This window comes from Pieris brassicae, chromosome 5 (genome assembly GCF_905147105.1).
Source record: "Pieris brassicae chromosome 5, ilPieBrab1.1, whole genome shotgun sequence".
Classification (NCBI taxonomy): domain Eukaryota; kingdom Metazoa; phylum Arthropoda; class Insecta; order Lepidoptera; family Pieridae; genus Pieris; species Pieris brassicae.
The window spans coordinates 10,536,037-10,558,464 of NC_059669.1; the positions used below are offsets into that span (position 1 = coordinate 10,536,037).

At 35.3% G+C, this 22,428-nt stretch overlaps 1 protein-coding gene across 2 annotated transcripts in view; it reads left to right on the forward strand.

Annotated features, from left to right (window-relative positions):
• LOC123709718 (formin-like protein) overlaps positions 1-22,428 on the forward strand; it is an 85,027-nt gene that overhangs the window by 1,104 nt on the left and 61,495 nt on the right. The window lies entirely within an intron of this gene.

The following is a 22,428-nucleotide window of genomic DNA, read 5'->3' on the forward strand; positions in this document are numbered from 1 at the left end:
ACTTAAATATATTTAGGTGGACAACAATTTAATATCAAAACATCAATCACAATCAGAGAACAGATTGAAATTATAACTATTAATTGGCCTCAAATTTTGATTTAAACAAATTATATCTCCAGATTTCAGGCAAACAAGGAAATATTGTCTATATTTGGCCTGTGACTTAAGTCATACATATAAACAGGAAACTTGTTGGTCCCCTGACATCAATAGTTAAATTGCTAAATGTTGGTCATACTCTGATGTCTCACTATGAGTGGTCAAATTAGGGCTAATGGGAGACCTTGACTGCAATTAGTTTTGTGCCAGTACACACTGTTGTTTTCTATGAAATAGATAGATAATATTAATATTTATTTAGTTTTCTTGGAGTTAAATCTTAAAATTGAATTTTTCTCAATTCCTCTTTTCTGTGTACAATATATGTACTAACTGTAATAGGTAATAATATTAAGAAGCTTTTAAAGTAATTGTTATTAACAGAATTTCAATAGAAGCGTATCATATCAAATATACTTGACCTCTGTTTATTTAATTTGGACATTATTTTTGCTTTAAATTAAAACATCCTTTGAAAATTTAATAAAGTTTGTCATTGTCTGTTTATTTGTATATTTCCTGTTTTGTGACTCACAATCAAACCAGCTGACCTTGTGTTACGGTTCTATAAATATGTCCATATCTGATTATTTTTCACGCTTTTTACAATAGAATAAATTATTCATGAGCAATAACAAATAATATTTTGAATTGTAAATGTGTAAAGTTTTATCTTTTGAGTTTTTCTTACTTTTTTGCATTCCTTATGTCATGTCAACATTTAATCAAGACACTATAACTAAACAAAATTAAATTAGGAGTGCGCAAATACTTATATGTAGCTAGAATTTCGAACCTCCTAGAAAAGAGACAAAAATTATAAAACTATACACTTGTACTGTGTAAATCCCCTGTAATCCATTTGTAAAGGTCTCGAAGATACATTTTGGCAATTGTTAATAATGTCCTTGTATACGACGACACAAATACTTACTACATTTATCAGAACGATGTTCAAGAGCAATTCCCCAGCGGTTCTCAGAAGGGAACTTAAAAAAGTTGATAGCCAATCAACGTCATTTTTAATCTTAATTAAATTGAATTAAAAAGTGCGTACATCCGCTCGTTTAGAAAGTCGAAAAAAAGATTCAATTGCCCGATTAAAGTTTAACCTTACAAGTACTTCGTACAAAAAGCTGGTTTCACTCGAACGGTTGATTGTAAAGTGCCAATTAGTTTCTTTTGACAGACTAATCCATGATCATGCTTCTGTGTTCAGCGTTGGCACCTATCACCATTAGGGCGTGGGTAAACGATCGCAAGTACTGCTTCCTATGTGTCTTGTGCCTTTCCTTATCAGGCAACTCTTAGCCATTTTAAAATGAAAATAATGTTTGAATGCTTTTCCGCCTTCCTAGACACTACATTTGGACTTATTTTGTTTAAATAAAGCTTGAATTGAGTGTGTGAAAATGTCCTTTGTCTTACGAAATAAAGGCTGGTTATGAAAATGAAGTAACATATATACATTTAACTAGGTAAACATATACAATACGTATTACAGTTGGCGACATTCCATCTTTGTTCTTAGCATAGAATGCTCATTGATACAAAATATTACATAATTATAATCAATAAATCATTGAATAGTACAAGTTAGCCACATCTACATTACGTGTGTGCTATTTCTACTGAATTGAGCTCAGTATTAAGACGTAAAAGTCACATTCTTCTCTAACAACCGTGTATAATTTAAAGGTGGTCCGAGCCCAACGTCTCGCATGCCTTTATAGCATGCGTGATTCCACTTAGTTTCGCACGTTGTGAGCACACGACAGCCGATGATTGTATTGAGCAAAAACACTGTCATTTAATCATGTTTTGACACATTAATGTAAACAATCATGCGTAGGAATCACTTTATAGACGTTAACAATGTTAGTATTGTCTTTGGTTGTCGCTTCATTTGAATACAGTTTAATCTATATAAAGAACTTTCTACATAACTCGAAGTTTTAAATACTTTTGTTTGGTAACGTTGCAATTTGATACAGTAGTTCTCTCAGTAACTTTAGAGCGGATGTCTCAACCTACAAAATCTCAGTATTGTCGTCTGGACTGCTTTGGTTATTGTCATTCGGTCTCAAAGTAACGTCACCTCGTAAAGGTCAATTAAAAATATATAAAAGAAATTCTAATTTTACATTAACTGTTAGTTCTACGTCAGTAGAACGGAGGAACTTGCAAGAAACTCTCAGCTTCCCTTATCTCTCCATACATCATGCTCGTCATGACATCTTAATAGTAAGCAAATAATAATAAAAAACTACATAAGGAAAACAAACGTTTAACCTCGACCAGTAATATTCAATATTTATTCCTTGTGAGCACACTTAGCGACATACGAATGTTAATATAATCTAGATTCTAGGGTAATAAATATTTTTTTAAAAGTAATCATAATAAACATTTTGCAACATTGCAAGTGAATAGGTCAGATATTATCCTACACCTATGTTTAAAATAAACTCGCAAAACAAGTACAGCTTACGACCAAGACGTGTTGATAATAAAGTTGATACAGGCGGTTTTAGTTAGTAAGAAAAAGGCTTATTGTATCAGCGCTTAAAGTGGATATAACGTAAAATAACTATGTTTTTCATCAAAAATATCACACAAATCTCACATGAAGTGTAAAACGTGCAACACATCAGCGAACGTATTACTAAATTTGTCTTGCATACTCTATATTAACATTTTATGAATGGATTTCAATATAATTAGTTACGTTTTTATCCATAATAAATCGGCTAGAAATAGAATTAGGACACATTGCTGATTATTTAATTCTTACAATTTAAATTTCTTTTCTTTTTTATTGTTGTTTGTGTTATCCTTTCTTTTCACTTACATAATTTTGCTTGAATACCTTTTATTTCAAAAAAAAAACAATTGGTTGTCAAAAGGTGTTGTAGTAAGACAAAAAAGTAGTGTTATAACCATTTCTTTTATATTTTTATTCAAGAATTGTGTCGAGTCGAGATTTTTTTTACATAGCTGTCAAATTTCTAGAACCTATTTTATTGTACTAGATGAAGATCATTTTTGTTAGCGTAGTATTTTTATTATAATTTTAATAACATATGAATAATTATATATAATTGACTGAAGTTTTGTGTGCTTCGAATTCTCTAATTTGTAACATATAGTATTACGTTTTGCAGTTTGAACGTAACGAGCTACGTTCGCATTTATAATATTTATAACATAGTTAACGGGTTTTAAAGGGTCTTTGATGACAGGCTAAATTGAGCTCTATTACCTTGTGTTTAACGTGTATGTTTTGCTTTGTCGTACTCAAGGGGAAAGTGCACCGGAGGTTGTTTAGGGGAATGTTTTTTTTCAGCAGACTTTGTCATTGAAAGCTGACGCAGAATCACTTCCAGCTGATGTTGATATATGAATTTTAAAACACTGACGTTGTAAGTCTAAACATATAATAAGTGTATGAGATAATTATAAACGGACCTCTCTATAGTATGACTGATTTCCCACGTCTTCAGACCCATAAAACGGTTCTTGGTTTTGTATCTTGGTCTTATATGATATTAAGTATTAACAATTTTGTGTAAAATTATATACTGGTGCTATGAATGTATTCATTTGTATGAAAAATTTATGTAGTTTAAAGCATGTTTATAGCTTTAATGTCCCGTAAATAACGTAGACAGTAGACAAACAGTGAAATCGATTATTTTCTGCAGTCTACGACTCTACTCGAATCGAGTCGAGTGACTATCGTCGCAATGCAACAATTTGTACGAGCGAATATAAGCTCTGACCGTCTGCTATCAAACGAACTATTAAGGTAGGTTGGTTTGAGTCACCAGAAAACAAATGTAGGACACAGAGTTGGTTTTATGAGTCTTCTAAAGTATAAGTAATAGTCCTAAAAAAATGGTGCGTCTTTAGTACGCCCAAAACTATTTTTTTCATACAATTATTATCGCAGACTACTTCCGTGTACTATCTATAGTTATAGTCTGGCGATGTTGTTTGGGATTTTATCTTCGCATCCACTTATAAGAAAATTAAGCGGAAATGTCTAGGATGGTTTCGGAATATATTACATATTTTTTAATCAAATTAAAAAAAGGGATGGTTGAAGTAATGTTACATACATATTCTGACAATAGCTAACTGACGCAGTGCGTACATATTATTCGTAAATTTGCATTTAGCCAGTCGTGCTTGATTTAAATTTTAAACTGTCTTGTATGGAGTTTAGCATTCTCGCGTATATTAATTTTAAAATACTATGGCGAAATTACCACAGATTTCTGCTGAGTATTTGAGTTTAATAAAATATTTTAATCGTGTTAATGCGCTTGCGTAAAATATAATATTTCCTTATATTATTCGAGCTGTTTTAAAAGAATAACCAAATAAAGAAAGATAAAATAATATAGGGTTTTTTTAGAATAGGCAAACGGCCAGGAGGCTCGCCTGATGATAAGTGACACCGCCGCCCATGGACACTCAATACCACAGGGCTTGCAAGTGCGATTGTCTGTTAAGAAATGGTACGCTCTTTTCTTGAGGGACCCTTAGTCGAATTGATTCGGAAATACTTCATTGGGCTACTCTGGATTAGATTCATAAGGTTCTTAACGGACAGGTAAAAAGATGACCACTCGTAAATGGTAATTATTATATGAGCCATTGTAGAGAGTTCTTGGTCTACACTTTTTTTTAAATAAAATAAGGCAGCGAACGACTTTACGGGACGCCCATCAAGAGCAGTCATCGCAGCCCATAGACATCTATTTTTAGTGGGTGCGTTGCCCGCTTTTTGAAGGAGTAGGACACTCAAACTTTGAATAGTTGGAGGTCGTATCTAGGATATCTGGGATATCAGGGAAGACACCCACCGGGAGTTGATTTAACAGAAATTTAAATTTTATTTCACAAAAGAAAATCCCTTGTGAAACGGACTGTGAAAGACTTCCAGTTATCAAGTTAATGGTGATGACATTTTGCATTGATACGGTTCGTAACGAGGCAGGAGGGCTCACCCCAAACAATTCTTCAGAACACTCACCATAGTACACTTTGTATACGTAGAAAACGCAAAGAGACGCAATGTCTCTGCGTAGAGAGAGATAATCAAACCGATCAGTAATACGTTGGAGATTGACAATTCGACTAGCCCTTCGCTGAATTATGTCAAAAGGATGAAGCTGTGTTTTGGAAGCACCAGCCCAAAGATGTAAACAATATTCCATACGAGGTCGCACTCGAGCCAAAAGTTCACATAGGGCTGACGTATAAAAACATCTATATCTTCATAATAACGAATAGTTTTTCTACTTAACCATGTGACGATTAACATTATATTTATAAACAATAATTATGTTATCCATGATATTATCTAAACATGTATGATCCTCTCATGGAATGCAATTATAAAATATTTATGCGATAGTAGCTACGGACTCGACAGTGTGTAGATTTACAGTGGGATGGTTTCAAAGTATTTTCCGTTTTTAATTAAAACTATCTATCTATGAGGTAATACGTAGGCGTTAATCTCAATAGTATATAATGCAAGTAAATAAATATATTTACATCTTAATACAATGTTAACCCGGTGAGCTCAGAGTTGGTGGTATTATTTATTTATTTTAAAAGGCACACATATGAAACACATACAAACACTTACAGAAAACACACGTCATATAACAACACGATACATGCATGTGCATAATAACAAGTGCACAACATTTAAAGGGAAACATTACGATGACAAAGAGAAAATAAGTTAAACATTGAAAGCAATAGACAAACCAGACCAAAAAAATACAAAAAAAAACTACAAAAAATACAATTGTTTAATTTAACATTCTAATATATACTAATATATACTATACAATGGTCACTATTGGTCACGAATCAACAGTGACTGCAGCATCTTACGTCTGAAGACATGGAGACTGTCATTAAATGGATCTGCATCGCATGTACTCAGAGCGTCGTTCAATGCAGATAGAGATCTGTTTAGAGGAGCATTACAACCCACGTTAGACCTCACTGCACGAACGTAAAAAAGGACTGAAGTGTTTCTTGTGTTCTTCTTTAAGAGGAAGTTCACTTGACTCAAAACATTAGGTAAATCTACCAAGTTACTTAAGATTTTGTAAACAAATAGAATATAATATTTTCACTCTCAACGAATAAGTATCTCAATACTGTGAGTGCCACTACCAGTACATAGTGACCTTTTAAATTAATTTTAGTTGTATGTATTTCTATTCTTAATTATTTTTATATAAATTGTCTTATTCTTTTCCAGCTGGCTTTATTTTTAAATTGAGACATGTTAATTTGTACAACCTTAGGATTATATTAAATTAACTAGTATCTTTAGTTAATTAGCAGGAAGAGATTTAAAAGGCCAGCAACGCACTGGTGAGCCCTCTGGCATTGAGCGTGTCTATGGGCAGGGAGCCTCTTTCCCGTTTGACCATTTCTATATAAAAAAACGAGGCCGTACTAAAATCTATATTCTTCACTATAATTTCTATATAATGTGTTTAACGATGCACGGGGGCTCCATAGGTGTTATGGAATGCACTCCGGCGATGTGTGTGTAGATTACATTGAACATAATCTAGTTATTGAAGAAAACAATATGTATATAATTTAAAACGTACTGTTTTATTACAATTACTTTGGATTCTAGTTGAAATCGTAACTGAGAGTAAATTAAAGCAGTTTTTCCCATGCACTACTAGGTACTATGTGCAATCAGCTGCCCACTGAAGTATTTCCGAACCTTTTCGACTTAGGGTCCTTCAAGAAATGAGCGTATCCATTCTTAAAGGGCCGGCAACGCACGGTGCCCGCTCGCATTGATAGGGCGGCTGTTTGACTTAATATCGGGATAGCCTTAGATAGAGATTAAAGTGTTATGTATGCATAACTACAACACTTTAATCTCTGTCTAATCACTAACTACATATAATTGATAAAAAATTAATACAATTTTAAGTTCTGTATTTTTTTTATTGTATTTTTTACGACTGGCTTGTCTGAAAGGAAGTTTTAGCAGTAAAACTGAAGTAGACTGAGCATTAGTTTTAGACAGTTTTTTCTAATGTTTTGTGTAACTGTGATGAAAACATTGTTATAAATATTATTATTACAATATGACAAACCCTATTGCTTTTAAACGCGGTATATATGTACTACAAATAGCGTATAAACTTAGCTATCATATATACTTGTACAGATATAAAAAAACTGATCGATGGTCTGGGATGGTATGGGTCTATGTTAGTATTGTATTAGAAGTATACGATTGTTAATATGACAGGAAAATTCCGTTAATTCATAAGGTCAACTAGGTTCAACAATGATAAGTAGGTCACAAATCTCAATACGATTCTTGTATTGATCTCGACTTGAGATAACCCTAATTATTTTTATGGCTTTAAACCTGCACAGGACATTGTATTTGAAACACGTTTTAGTCATAGAAAATGGCTCCCGTTAGTAGTTAAATTATGTCTTAATCATTAACCTCAAAGAGTTAATATTCTTAATCCATCACGTGTATACAAATATTCTATCTTGGCAAATCATTCTCGAGACGTTTAATATGCCTAAGGCAATACCACAGAATACATGTATTAGGTGAGAAGGTTCTGTTTGAATTTTATTGTAATTTATTATTAGAATTCACATTAAATCGTAGCATGATGCATGCCTAACGCTTTTCTCGGTAAAAAAACATATGGTATCGCGAGCTTCTTTGTAGATATTGAGGTCTTCTATAGAATTGTAGTACACTTAGTACACTTTGCTTTATTGTCAATAGTTTCCACAGCGTACGCGATTTAAGAATTTTTATTTGCTTTTTCACTCCTTTGGGGAAAATATTTTATAGCCTCTATTAGTTTTAAAAATTCAAACTAAACGTTTAATATTTTAAGAAGCCGCCACAAAGCTTCTTTTGGTAAGATGGCGTCACACCCGTGCCAGACTGTGAGTAAACAAGTAAACACATAAGCAAATGTTTTTTAAAACTTTTTATATGATTCTTAATTAAGTTTAGATTAAAACAATCTACGAAGGGTTTAAACTCCAAGCGCATATTTGTGTTAGACAGGCGAAATGATTATTTACAAGTATCCTTCGTCATTTGATTCGACTAATATGTGACCGTTTTGGGTCACGTGACAGTCGTATAAATCAATATTTTGGAGGAGTTTTTGATAAATTAATCATTATTAACCTTTCCAAAGTGTTTATACATATTATTATCAATTATGTTCGTACTGTTAAATAGGATATTGAAACGAAAACATTGTTAGATAAATTTCCATTACCGCAATTTTTATTTACCAGTTTTATTTAATATTTTGTATTTTTAATTTTTGTTGAAAAATTAATTGTAATTTTTATGGAAAATCCCACATTTCCCACAGGTATACGTCATGTAAAGTGCGACTAACAGTTTGTGCACACACCGTGACGGTCTAGAGCGCAAGGTCACTCTCGGTCTTACTGGCCCACAATACATCTATGATGTGAGTTATGAAATTGCTACAATTTCTTATGTAATTAGAAATTGTAATACAGCATGAGCTGCTTGAGACAATTGGCTCGTGTACCTTAGTTTTAGGATAAGATTCATAAACGAGACTTATCGCTATGACTGTCTTACCCTAAATCATACCCCTAATTTTCAAGACCAAAAAGAATTTTAATAGACATTAGACTTATAAAAATTATAAAAACTCATATAGTATCTTAATGAAATTAACACTTAAGTAAAAACAAAAACAACTATATCAAGTGATTCGTTTCATTTTAGTAGAGAAACAATTAAGAACGTGGTCTATCTATCTAGGTAAATATGGCATGGCCTATATATATACCTACTTCTTAACGTTCAAAATTTACAATTAATTTCATATGTTTATTTGGTAATGTTTTATTGTGCTTATCATTATTATTGTGTTCAATGGGCGTGAAGTTTAAAATTGATCTCAATTTAAAGACCTTAAGGAAATGATGTTGTTGCTCTGTATTGTAGAAATTCTTAGTCCTTGCATAACGTATAGAGATGTGACTCACTCTCTCTTTCTTCAGTCGGAAACTCATGTCTGAGCGTTGTGATCTGCTAGGAATCTGGAGCAGACTATCTGTTTCCACCGGTTTCTGTCCAGCACATATTAAAGTACAGTTTTGAGGACGATGCGTCTTTTACTTGATCGGTCCATCTGGTTTGTGAATTATTGTGTCGTTGGTAAATAGTACCAACCACGATCAGTTTCTTCACTGCTTGCAAGTGCGTTGCAGGCCAAGAATTGGTACACTCTTAAAATTACGGGTTTCCATGCTGTAGATATTAATCATCTTTGTGAGAGGCTGGTGCGTATAGGTCTAGAGAAGCAACAGAAGTAACAGGTCTTTCATCGCGGACAGAAAATGTAGAAAGAGATGACTCAAGTAAGAAACTAAATTTAAATCAAGTGATTCGTTTCATTTTAGTAGAGAAACAATTAAGAACGTGGTCTATCTATCTAGGTAAATATGGTATGGCCTATATATATACCTACTTCTTAACGTTCAAAATTTACAATTGATTTCATATGTTTATTTCGTAATGTTTTATTGTGCGTATCATTATTATTGTGTTCAATGTGCGTGAAGTTTAAAATTGACCTCAATTTGAAGACCTTACGGGAATAATGTTGTTGCTCTGTATTGTAGAAATTCTTAGTCCTTGCATAAAATATACAGATGTGACTCACTCTCTCTTTCTTCAGTCGGAAGCTCATGTCTGAGCATGTCTGTCTATGTATTTGAATATGAAATGATATGTCGGCATTCATGTGTGCGATAACTTTTTATGCCCTGTCACTGATGAAGTCTAATTATACCAGATTTGGGGAGCAATGACCGTATAAGCCACTCACTAAATGGCTTAGATCACTTATATATAAAATATTATTTAATTTTAAACTGTAGACGTATATTTTATTTATTATATGTATAATGCAATGCAATATTAATGCCGATTAACATTTTTTTCTTTGGACTGTGGCCTGCGATTAATAAGGATGCTTGAGAATTACGTATTTAAATTTTAAAATTTTCAGAAACAGAAGAACGATTGTATTGCAAAGTTGAATTGGTAATATGTTTTTATAGATTTAATATTATTGAACATTAATCATAGACATAAACACATTTTATTTTTTATTTTAAATTTGATAAGTACAAAACCTTGTAAATCAAATTCCTTAGCAAATCCTGAACCCTTCGAGCAAAGAACTAAGAAGTCGTTGGCCTGTCTAAAATTTTATTCGGAAAATGTCACCCATCGTCAAATGTATTCCCACGCCTCGAATTTCTCGATAGCGTGACGATTCATCCATAACACGATGAAATTAATTCACGAGTAACGAGACGTGAAGATGATAAATTATTGTAATTAGTTCCATTTGTTTTACAGATCAAATGTAGATGCAAGTTACGTTGTGCAGGGCATTTTAATATTATTTATTTGAATATAATTCATGGATTTCTGTTTTTCAATTGTTTTGTCCCTGTCAAATCGTATTAGGGGTGGTAAAAGAGGCATATGATGGGATACTAAGTTAATAATAATAATTATATATAAAGACGAGTCTTGTCTCAGATTGCATCCGATTCTTTGTTAATTTTTATTTCATAGATCAGCCTGTTGTCTTGGATTTGAGAAATGCCGGTTTGTCACCAATGAGATTGTTAGATGTGCACATATTCAGAAAGCCTATTGGTGCTTAGCTAGGGTTCGAACCTACGACCGCAGGAGTGGCTATCGCATACTGAGGCCACTATTCCAATACTGTTAATTACTCTCATTATTTTTTTATGATTAGGGGTAATTTATTTACTATTTATCTGTATTGTTAATAATTTTATAAAACACTTTTGTAGTATTGACTAAAACTATGTAATAGACTTTTAAAAAATGCGACCTAGTTAGCTTAAGAATGTTGCCGGCATTCCAAAGCTAACTTGGGTTTAATATGAAATTTATATTCCTTCTAAATATATGTACTCTGTATTCCAGTTATATGTTTTAATTAAAATAAATGGATCAGAGGATTATTTATTTTGTATTGATTAATAAATAAATATTAATCGAACGAAATCTACACTTAAATATAACGTCTACTTAAATGTCATTTACACAAACGAGCATTTAATTATATAAAAATGTTTTTTGTCTTTGATCTATGTACTATATATGTCTTCTAACGTTATATAACTTTACATACTTTTAATAAATTTTTAGGGATATTAATCGAAAATATTTTGTTATATATATATATATATATATATATATATATATATATATATATATAATTTTTGGTGTATAATTAAGCTAAATAGGCGTAATATAACTAATTGTTTTCTTCGGTAAAGGCAAATGCCTCAGCTCTGACTTTTATGGTTGATGCACAAGTGTGTCAATTTCCATAAAATGTCATATTATTCCGCCGCAGACCGTAATGTCTCTAGAAAATTGCCTACGGTATAATTGACATTATCGGCGATCGGATTAAAGGACGGTTTGACATACTTTCATTATCTACACTAATATTATAAAGAGGAAAGATTTGTTTGTTTGCATTGGCTTCAAAACTACTGGACGGATAATAATATCTCACCACTAGAATCCTGCATTATTCCCGATGGACATAGGCTATAGAATGTTTTCAATAAGTTAGGGATATGAAAACTTCGATAGTGAAATCCGAACTGGGAAAAATACGAATAAACATCCCCATATCTCACGCTACGGAAACTATTGACAACAGAGCAAAGTGATGAACTATAGTTTTATAGAACAGGGGAAAAGACACAGAAGGCTCACGTGATGTTTGCCGTTGTGGCCGGCCTTTTAAGAATTGGTTCACTCTTTTCTTAAAGGAAACTACTTCGATTTGGTTGGGAAATACTTTAGTGGGCAGCCGGTACCACATACTGGTGAAAACTGCCTTAAAAACTCAGTTGTGAAACGAAGACGGACGTCGAGGTGATACGGGTGGAATTTCGTATTTTGCCTCGATGTCCGATGTAAATAACTTACTGCTTAAAGAAAATAAAACACAATCTATAAGATTTACAACTACTAGCGTAAAGCGAGATATTGGTAAGCTGACAGTTAAGGACGGTGAACTAAACTTTGTTGACTAAACTGTTTTTCTAGGCCTAACAATAGACAGTAAACTCCAGTTGGGCCCACACATAGAGACTCTTTCGAATAAGCTGAGCTCTGCAGCATATGTAGTAAAGAAAATCCCGGCTCACGGCTATAATTGTGTGTCATAGCTACTTTCACAGCGTTATGTCGTGCGGTATTCTACTGTGGGGTGCTGCTGAAAAGGTTCAATCCATATTTAAGCTGCAGACGCGGGCTGTTAGGGGTATTGGTTGTGTTTTTCCAAGGGAGTCGGTACGGAATAAGTTTAAGGAATTAAATATTATGACACTATCTGGTCATTATATTCTTGAAACCTTGTTGTATTTAAAAAATAATATAAACGATTTAAAACAAATGGTGACTTTCACCAGTATAATACTCGAAACATAACTAATTCGAGTGTACGACCAACCAGGCTCCAGAAGATAAACCACTCCTATATGGAAATTGTATTCGTTTTTACAACAAACTCCCAAGGGAAATTAGAGAAATATCACTAAATAAATTTAAAGCCCTCGTTAAACGTAAATTAATCAGTAAAGCGTTTTATAAATTACACGAATATTTTAATGATCCGTATCCTTGGGATTGATTTTCTCAAACAATTTGTACGACTCAAAACTAAAAAGAGTGGTGGGAAGTTTCTTGGCAGTTCTTCTTGCCTCCTCTACGCCCTTTACCTGCGAAGCGGTAGTAAATGTAAATTTAGAATTAATTTAACTTCTTTTCTGACATTCATAAGCTTACTTGTTTACATATATGAATAAAGTTAAGATTGCGTTTGAGTTTGATGATGAAACTCAGCTGTAGGTATTAATCCGAACAACTCTTATCTCCGTGGTATTTATTACACATTTAATCATTCCTATACTTTCAGACCATCAAACAATACAGTTCCATATGGTAATAATTAGTTATTTTTTTTAATTTTAATTTTATAAATATTATGTATAACATCTTTGGCTACATCTTTTAATAAATATTTGGCTCTTATCCTCGACTCTTATAATAAATACATAATACTGAAACAATTGAAATATTAATTCTAAGTAATTAAGTGTTATTGTTTTATCCCTTTCAACGTGTTATTGGGAATTTACCGTATTCTTAGCCCATACGTAACATTTTTCTTTTAATCGTTAACTCGCGGTTTTGACGTAGCGTATAAGGATATTTTTAGTAGGCATGGGTTGTTTGCGGTTTTCTATGATACTTCGGCTTCATACGTCTTTAGTTGCATTACACATTGACACGTAAAGCCACTTACGTAATTAACTACCAATTCTCATATCACTATTTAAGCCTCGACTTTTAAGCTATCGCGGGACAAGCTTAAGATTATCCTCAGCGCTAAATAGGCTGCGTCATGAGCACACCTTGCATGGACACCCTCCTGTACATACTTTCACTTTCAGACCATCAAACAACACAGCCGAATTAGGTATTTCTTAGTTAAATGTATTTAATAATTTTTATTTATAGTGGGATGATTTGTTCTGAACATCCTTTCGGGTATTGTGGAAGCGCCAGGGGGAATAAGTAGAGAGGCTCCGGGTTGCTCTCTCATTCTGCCGGAGCCGTTCTAAAAGTCCATATATATAGCATATATTTTTTGTACATTGATTTATGTACATGAATATTTTAATTTTGAATCATTCTTATTACACGTAAAAATGTGTAACGCTGTTATTAACAATCTTAGAATTAGGTTAATAATTTGGGAATTTCTGTCATGTCATGCCTTGCCGATGCTTTAGGGTATATCACCCTTGTATGATTAATTTCATAAATTTCTACTGCCAACTGTCTACGTTGACAGTATGAGAGACTTACCTTTCATCAGTCACCTTTCACATTTAAAACAAATTGTGTATGCATATCAAAAAATATAATACGATACATACTTATATATATGTATATGTATGATTTTAAATATATATAAAACTATCTAACTCGGCACACGTCGTTGTGCCTTGCATATTATTTCTAGGAAACATTTTTTCAGTTCAATAAAAATAATCTATCTACTATAATAAATAATAACGGTTGATCGTAGAGGAGTGACAATTAAGTGTTGTATGTATTTTTGTATCATAAAAAATTAAAAATAAAATAAAAAAAATATCTAAAAAATAAAAATAAAATTTTGGGCTGGACACCCCCTTATCACTTAGAGGTTTGAAATATAGATAGTAGCCGATTCTCGGTCTTACTGAATATGCATTAAAAAAATCATAAGCATCGGTCGAGCCGTTTCGGAGGAGCGTGGGAATAAACATTGTGACACGAGAATTTCATATATATAGAGATAAAGCCCTATAAGGTAAGGTCTAATAGGTGTCTCAAGCCACTAACGTAAAACTGACCATGAACAAATTTAAATAAGAAAAATGGCTTGACAGCTGTTCTAACTATGTATATATATTTAAATGTGAGGGGCGTTCTATTTTTAAAAATACTATGGATAAAGTTTTCAGTTACTTAGTCGGTTCTAAGTCCAAGTGCGCTCTTTAGATGTAAATCAAACTTTATTTTCATCAATCGTTAACAGTGACGCGTTGTTTCCACGTCCTGTCCACAGCTGACAGCTCTGATATCATCACATGTGGTGGCCAGACGTGTGACGACCTTTCGTTCTTTCCCTTTATATCGGCGTAAGTGCATTTACAAGTTCAACGATATTCCCACTGTGTGTTCGGAATGTTATATATATATATATATACATACATACATACGAGGCGTCTTTCCTTAAAGGCCGAGAACAGCATCCACTATCAAAATAGGTGGGTGTCCTTGTTTTTTTTAAATGGTATCTCGCTGTCGGCCTTAACGGCCTTGACAGCTCGGACCGTTTTGGCGAGCATAGCTCGGGCGGAATGGGCTTTCCCCGCGACTAGCGCAAGGGCGTCTCCTAACAGACTCAGATCTCTTGGGCCACAGTATGGTGAGGGGGTGTCTTAAGGCTGTGGTAGCTGCGTTTTATGACCATCCTGTAGGCTCATCCCCTCCCCCATAGTAAAAAATAGATCAGAGGAAGAAGTTAAGATATTCATGACATCTGTCCCGTTGGATCTGTCTGTGCGCGTACGCTACAAGTTTTTTTTGACCCTGTCAATATTAAGTCAATTTATCTTTAATCTGTGGTACTAATGACAAGATTTCTTCGCAATTGTTAATATAAACAGGAGAATAATTGGCTACGACCATTAAGGTTTTTGCCTCAGATTTCTGCATCTGTTTTAAGATCATTTGTTTTTGCTAACAGGTAAGTATATCTGCCTTCACCGTACGAGTGACTGTAGCGAACGACCGGGGTTCGGACCTACGACCTCAGGGATGAGAGTTGCACGCTAAAGCCACTAGGGCAACACTAATTTAATTTGTTATTATAACGTTAAATCAATATTTCCCTGGTACATACTACACAAGGAATGTATGTACGTACGTGTTTTACAACACATATGTAAATTAGTGTCATAAAAATGTGTTATACTTATTAAATTTAATAAGTAAATAAAATCTATGGAATGTGTATTTAAAAAACTTGTACCTGGCTTCCACACTTAATTTAAATGATATGTGATGGGTAATACTTGTATTACCACATCATTAGTCCAAGAATGTATTGGACTGTGTATGAACATATTTTTAATAAAATTGTCTTTTTTTCATAGCAATTACGCCACTCTCAGTACTTATTGGGCGCCAGTGGCCGTATTTGGACAGGTGCAATAAAACAACCTTCAACTGGCAACATCTGGCTGAATTAATTACACTATATCATAAATTAGCCGCTTTATGCGCACTGGTAGTGGAAATTAAGGTCCCAAATAATTTTGAATTTACGTAAACATTATAATACGGGTCACGGTCCGTAAGTCCGATATAAGTCTTGTGAAATATTCATAGAAAAACAGTCAATTTCCGGCCGACTCTAAAATATATAGAAGAATATTTCATCAGATCAAAATGTACCGAGAATGAACTGTGAACGATATTATAGTACTATACACAGCCTCTGTTACGATATATATCGTAACAGCAGAAGGGCAACTACGACGCTGGCGTGAACACTTCGAGGAAACCTTTCGTCCCACAGCTACGCATGGAGGCATGCAAGACACATTTCCACCACCCAGGCCACTAGACATCGATATCGAACCACCTACACGTGATGAAGTGGAGAGAGCGCTCATGGGTCTTAAGACTGGTAAAGCACCAGGGCTTGATTTAATAGCCGCAAAAATGTTAAAAGCGGACTTGGCTACTACCGTCGACACGCTGACACCTTTGATTGGGAAAATCTGGGCCAGCGAGAAGCTTCCGGAGGACTGGAATAGGGGCCTTCTTATTACTGTGCCCAAAAAAGGTGATCTAAGCCAATGCAGCAATTGGAGAGGTATCACCTTGCTCTCGGCCCCTTCCAAGGTTTTCTGCAGAATTATCTTGGACAGGTTGTCTGCAGCCGTCGAGCCTCTCCTTCGCATAGAACAAGCTGGCTTCCGGCCTAACCGCTCGTGTACCGACCAAATTAACACTCTTCGTATCATTCTCGAACAGGCATCAGAATGGCAGAGAGAGATTTATCTTACCTTTGTTGACTTCGAAAAAGTTTTCGATACGTTGAGATGGAGCAGCATATGGTCGCGACCCTCTAACATTAGTGTCCCGCCAAAGATAATTAACCTAGTTAAGGCCAGCTATAGGAACTATTCTTGTAGAGTGATTCACGTTGGTCTCGTCTCAGACGATATTCAAGTGCACGAAGGCGTCCGGCAAGGCTGCTTACTCTCGCCACTACTTTTCCTGGTTGTTCTCGACGGGATTATGGATCACATACATCAGAACCAGCGTCGCGGAATAGAGTGGGGATTAACCAACATCTTAGAAGATTTGGATTATGCCGATGACCTCTGTCTGCTGAGTCACACGCACCGCGACATGCAATCTAAGTTGGACGACCTGGAACGCGAGGCGGGATTTGCGGGACTCAAAATCAACACCCGGAAAACGAAAGAAATGCGTGTTGGAGTTGAGAATCGCACCCCAATGCGGGGTCTATGTCCTCTGCTGGGTGCAGAAAGAAAGCGTTCAACAATTTGTTTACCTCGGAAGCGTCGTGTCTGAAACTGGAGGTACAGAAGAGGACATCACTTCGCGCATTGCCAAGGCCAGAGCAACCTTTGCACAACTTCGGCCTATATGGCAGTCACGGATGTTGACGCGTCGAATCAAGGTTAAAATATTCGGATCCAACGTCAAATCTGTGCTGCTCTATGGGTGTGAAACGTGGAAGGTCACCAAACACATCTCGCACCGACTCCAAGTCTTCGTTAACCGCTGTCTTCGCCGTATTCTCAACATCTACTGGCCTGAAAAGATCTCTAACGAGCAACTTTGGGAGCGCTGTCGAGAAACCCCGATCAGCCAGCAGATCAAGCGACGCAAATGGAATTGGATAGGCCATACACTCCGAAGGGATCTCAATCATATTCCCAAGCAGGCGCATGATTGGAATCTGCAAGGAAAGCGGAAGCGTGGCCGTCCCAAACAAACCTGGCGCCGAACAGTTGCGGACGAGGCAAATAGAGCCGGAAAGACTTGGAGCGAGGTGAAACACGAGGCTCAAGACCGAACGCGATGGAGACTCACTGTGGACGCCCTCTGCCCCACCTAGGGGTTATAGGACATTAAGTCATACACAGCCTCTGGGGTTGGCATATCGAAAGAAGTCCAATTCCGCAGTTATCTGGAGCCAAACCTAAGAAAAACCAAACTGGTTCCCAAAAAGCTGGATGTTTTTGGTAGGGCTCTACAAGGCTCAAGTATGACCTCTTATGGAATACTGCTCACATCTCTGGGCACCAGCCCAGAGATGTGAACAGTATTCCATACCAGCTCCCAAATACCAGCTGCTATATTTGACCAAATTCAGCGAAAGGCTTGTCGAATTATCAATCTCCAACCTATTACTCATTGGGTTGATTTTTTCTCTCTACGCAGAAATACGTCTCTATGCGCTTTCTACTAAGTGTATGAAGAGTGGAGAGTGTTTTGAAGAGGTGTTTGGGTTGATCCCTCCTAACTCGTTTTATATCGCACGAGCCGTATTAACTCAAAATTTCTTCAGCATCACCTTGTTGTCTTCCACGTTCCGCTTCACAAGACATTTACTTTTGCAAACTAGCGAACTGTGGAATCGACTCCCGGTGGGGGGGTCTTCTCTGGGGGATATGAATCCACTAAAATGGTTGTCCAAGCGTTTTAAAAGGCAGCACACTTGACTCTGATGAGTATTAGTCGAAACTATCCCTTGACCTACAAAATATCCTTAAGTGAAGGGTTTTTTAAATTCTCTTGTGAATTTTGTATTGCAATACACTTTCCCACGGAAGTTATTCTCTCTTATTTTACATGCTGATAAAAAGCTCATTCATTTTGGTCACGGACGCATTTGAATCAGTTCTTTATGAATACCATTGTTTGCATTATCTTTTTGTGTTGCTGATATTTTTTTATATACATTATGCTTTTAACCATGACATAACTCGTATGAAAGTATGTACAATATACCGTGATTTAAAATTTTGAAGATTTATATATAGCAAAAGATTTTCAGGCAATTGTATAAAAATCACTCTCATTTATATAATATTTTTTAGTTAAAATTTGATCTATATGCCAAGTAAGTAGTTCGTGCCAAGTGTTGTTTTGTAAACGGGAAATCGCTTAGGCAAAGTCAGATTTGCCAGATTCGGCGAGAAATTGGCGTCTTCGGGGCCGCGAGCATTCTCGTCTCTTCCCAAAGCTGTCCAAGGGAATTTCTGTCAGCCCTCCCTTCCACCACTGCACAATTATACTAATAATTTTAATGCATGTTAAATATTAATGTAGTCGCCAGATGTTGGCTTGGTTTGAAGAAACACTCAGTTTAGTTGAAGCTGACTAGGTTATCGAGTGGCCAGACGTTTTTGGATCTCACATAAGGGCCTGTCATTGATATAGATGGATTTGTTATTGATTGAGTGCCGCAGTCGTTTTGCATTATATTTATTGACAACAATATAGATTGATAAATATCAATCTATATTGTTGTCAATAAATTTAATTAATCATTTGATTAACAATAATTTATTTATTTTCTTTAATTTAACAATGTTACTGACGTAGTTAATCGGGACGATAACGTCAGTACACTTATTAATAAGTAAAAGTACGATTTTTAAATATAATTAGTGAGTGTATTAAGAAGAAAAAAAAGGCCGGCAACGCACTCGCGAGCCCTTTGGCATTGAGAGTGTCTCTTAACAGCAGGTGGCTGTTAAGTGAAACCGCCGCCCATGGACCTCCTGCCCCCTGTCCTATAAAAAAAAAGAAAATTCATCATTAAAGCTGCACGAAAATCTTTAGGTATCAAGGCGTTTATACATTTATTGTAATAAATTTGGCGCCAACCACCCTTTGTCGACCTCATTAAATCCGTTTGATACCTGTTAATGACAATATTATTCTAATATAGCGTGGCCTTTGATGGTCTAAACATGAACACGCCCTACGCGGACTACGGTTATTTCGGCTAATTACTATTCTACATATGACAACCAAATTCCAGAAACATATTACGACGTATCAATTCAGAATTTCATCAACATCACCTTGATGGCTGGAAGTCTTCCACAATCCGTTTCACAAGGCATTTTCTTTTGCGGACTAGCGAACGAATCTACTCCCGCTGGGGGTCTTCCCTGAGAGATGCGACCTCCAACTATTCAAGTTAAAGTGTAGTCATACGCACCCACTAAAAATGGGGGTGTCCATGGGCTCGTTTGCCCCCGTATTATATAAAAAAATGCTCTTCTTTTAACCAGGATTCTATGTTATACAACTCTCAGGTATTTGAAACTCATCGTCCAAAGTAACACTTAATCTAATGGCATTATTACCCAAGTATAATTTGCTCTATTTCCATCATCAGGTGTATCGTCACGGTATTTGAACTGTCAACAATGGTGCTGATGCAATGGAAAGTTGAATTGTACTGTCGCATTTTCCTCGTAATAGGAAATTGGGCAAGGTATTCAAATATAACATTGTGAAATAGTGTTTTCTACTGCGTCTCGTAAAATGATTAGAAACGTTACGAAAGAAGGCAGTATTGCGATCGTCTGTGAAAGAATTGGTCTATGAATTGTCTATAGACTGTCCTTTAGTCCACTTAGAAGATTCATTATTTTGCCGCGCACCATCACTATGTGGTATTTCCACAGTCGAGGTATTTCCGTACCCATTATAGTCTGTCAAGTGCGTGCCAATCCCAAAGGGAAGGATTGTAAGAAAACCAGTATTTTTTAACGAAATATCAACAACGTGATGTGCGAAATAATGATCCCTTGCTTTTGTGGTGGATGATTGGAGAGCCAAGACGAATTAAGGGTTGTTACGCCACGGTATTATTATTTATCATAACGCGCATAGAGACTTATCTACTTCCCGTAAACGTATTACTAGTTATTATAGGCAATAACTTACACATGGCGATGCGATTACAGACTATAAATAAAGCCTCTTTAAGGCTTTTTAAAGATAAATCTCGTGCAAATTGTGCCAATATGGCAATTTTCTGAGGCGGTAGCTGGTTAGCGTTTGACAGCGTAACTGATTGGCCCTAAGCAGGATATGGTTGAGCTAGGTCATAGATAAAGGTCTTGTTTCGATCTAGTATAATGTTGGTTTAATGTACTGTCAGACAAAATACATTTGGAAATTATTATTATTTATTTAAAAATGTACTAAAGATTCAGTTTTTATTTGTATACATTATTGTTTTTTAAATTATGTGCCCAGTAATTAACGGCTTTTACGGTGAAGGAAGTATTCGTGAGGATAACGATTACACTTGTATGAAGTGTTTTCTTCATTTGGTGCCTCTGCATTACTGGAAACGTGTCTTGTGATGTGTTAGATGCAGCAACTCTTCCGTAAACGCAATACCCGTCAACACCCACACATGAACTTTATTAATTAAACAAGTAATTATTAATAAAGGCAAATAATTAATGGAACATAAGAAATGTCATGAAATATGAACAAGTAATTAATTAGTTATTAAACAAATTAACCAAATCATGGAATTTGGGGGGGAAATCGCGTTAAGAAAAGCAATGCGTCTAAACGTAGAAAGGGAAAGTTGCGACAAACGAATCGATATTAATACAGCATTATCATTGCAATAATTATGTTAAGTCTGAAAACAAATAACTATACAAACTATACTACAAATAATTTATTTATTAACACTTCATTGCATGTATATGGAAAAACAGTACAATTAAAATAATAAAGTAATAAGAAGGCCAAGGTCTTATCGCCTTCGAGCGTTCTCTTCCAGGCAACCACTGAGAAAAAAGAAATTGTATAATTTATAGATAAGGTGAGCGCACAACTAATGGAACAAAGCAAAGCAATTAAACAGATGTAAACGTTGAGAAGGATATATTAAAATAAGGACACAAAAAGGAAAAAGCGGACATGAAACACGACAATTTCAGATCAGTTAGTACGAAAGTTACAGTATATGGGATTATGATTGTAATTTAATGTCCTCTTTATTTTTGTCTTAAAAACGGTTAAAAATAATTTCTTGCAATACAGTTATAATTTTCTTGTAAATTATCACACGATTAATAAGACAGTTTTCGAAATTGATCAAGTAACTAGTTCCAAGACCTTCACTTTCAGAATAAACTAGAGGTCCTGGGTTTGATTCTTGGCAGAATCATAACTGACTTAGAGTCCTCTATCCCACTTGGGACATCCAGCGTAGAAAACTAGCCTGATCGGTCCCGGGCTGCTCTTTTAATTTCATTCCCCGTCATTCCAGCTTCGTTCGCCTCTGCAATGATGCTTCGTTGCAGGATCTGTTTTGGGCGGTCGCGTAGATCCATGAAACGCGTGTGGATTTTTATTATTGCCTGTTTTATAAAACTGTTTAAGTTCACGCACAGAAAACTATCAATGTTGTAACATTTGAAGTACCTTATGTATATTTACACCAGGTTCTTATTTACATAATCAAATGGCGCCTGATATACCGGCGACGCATGTGAGGTTAAAGCACGAAT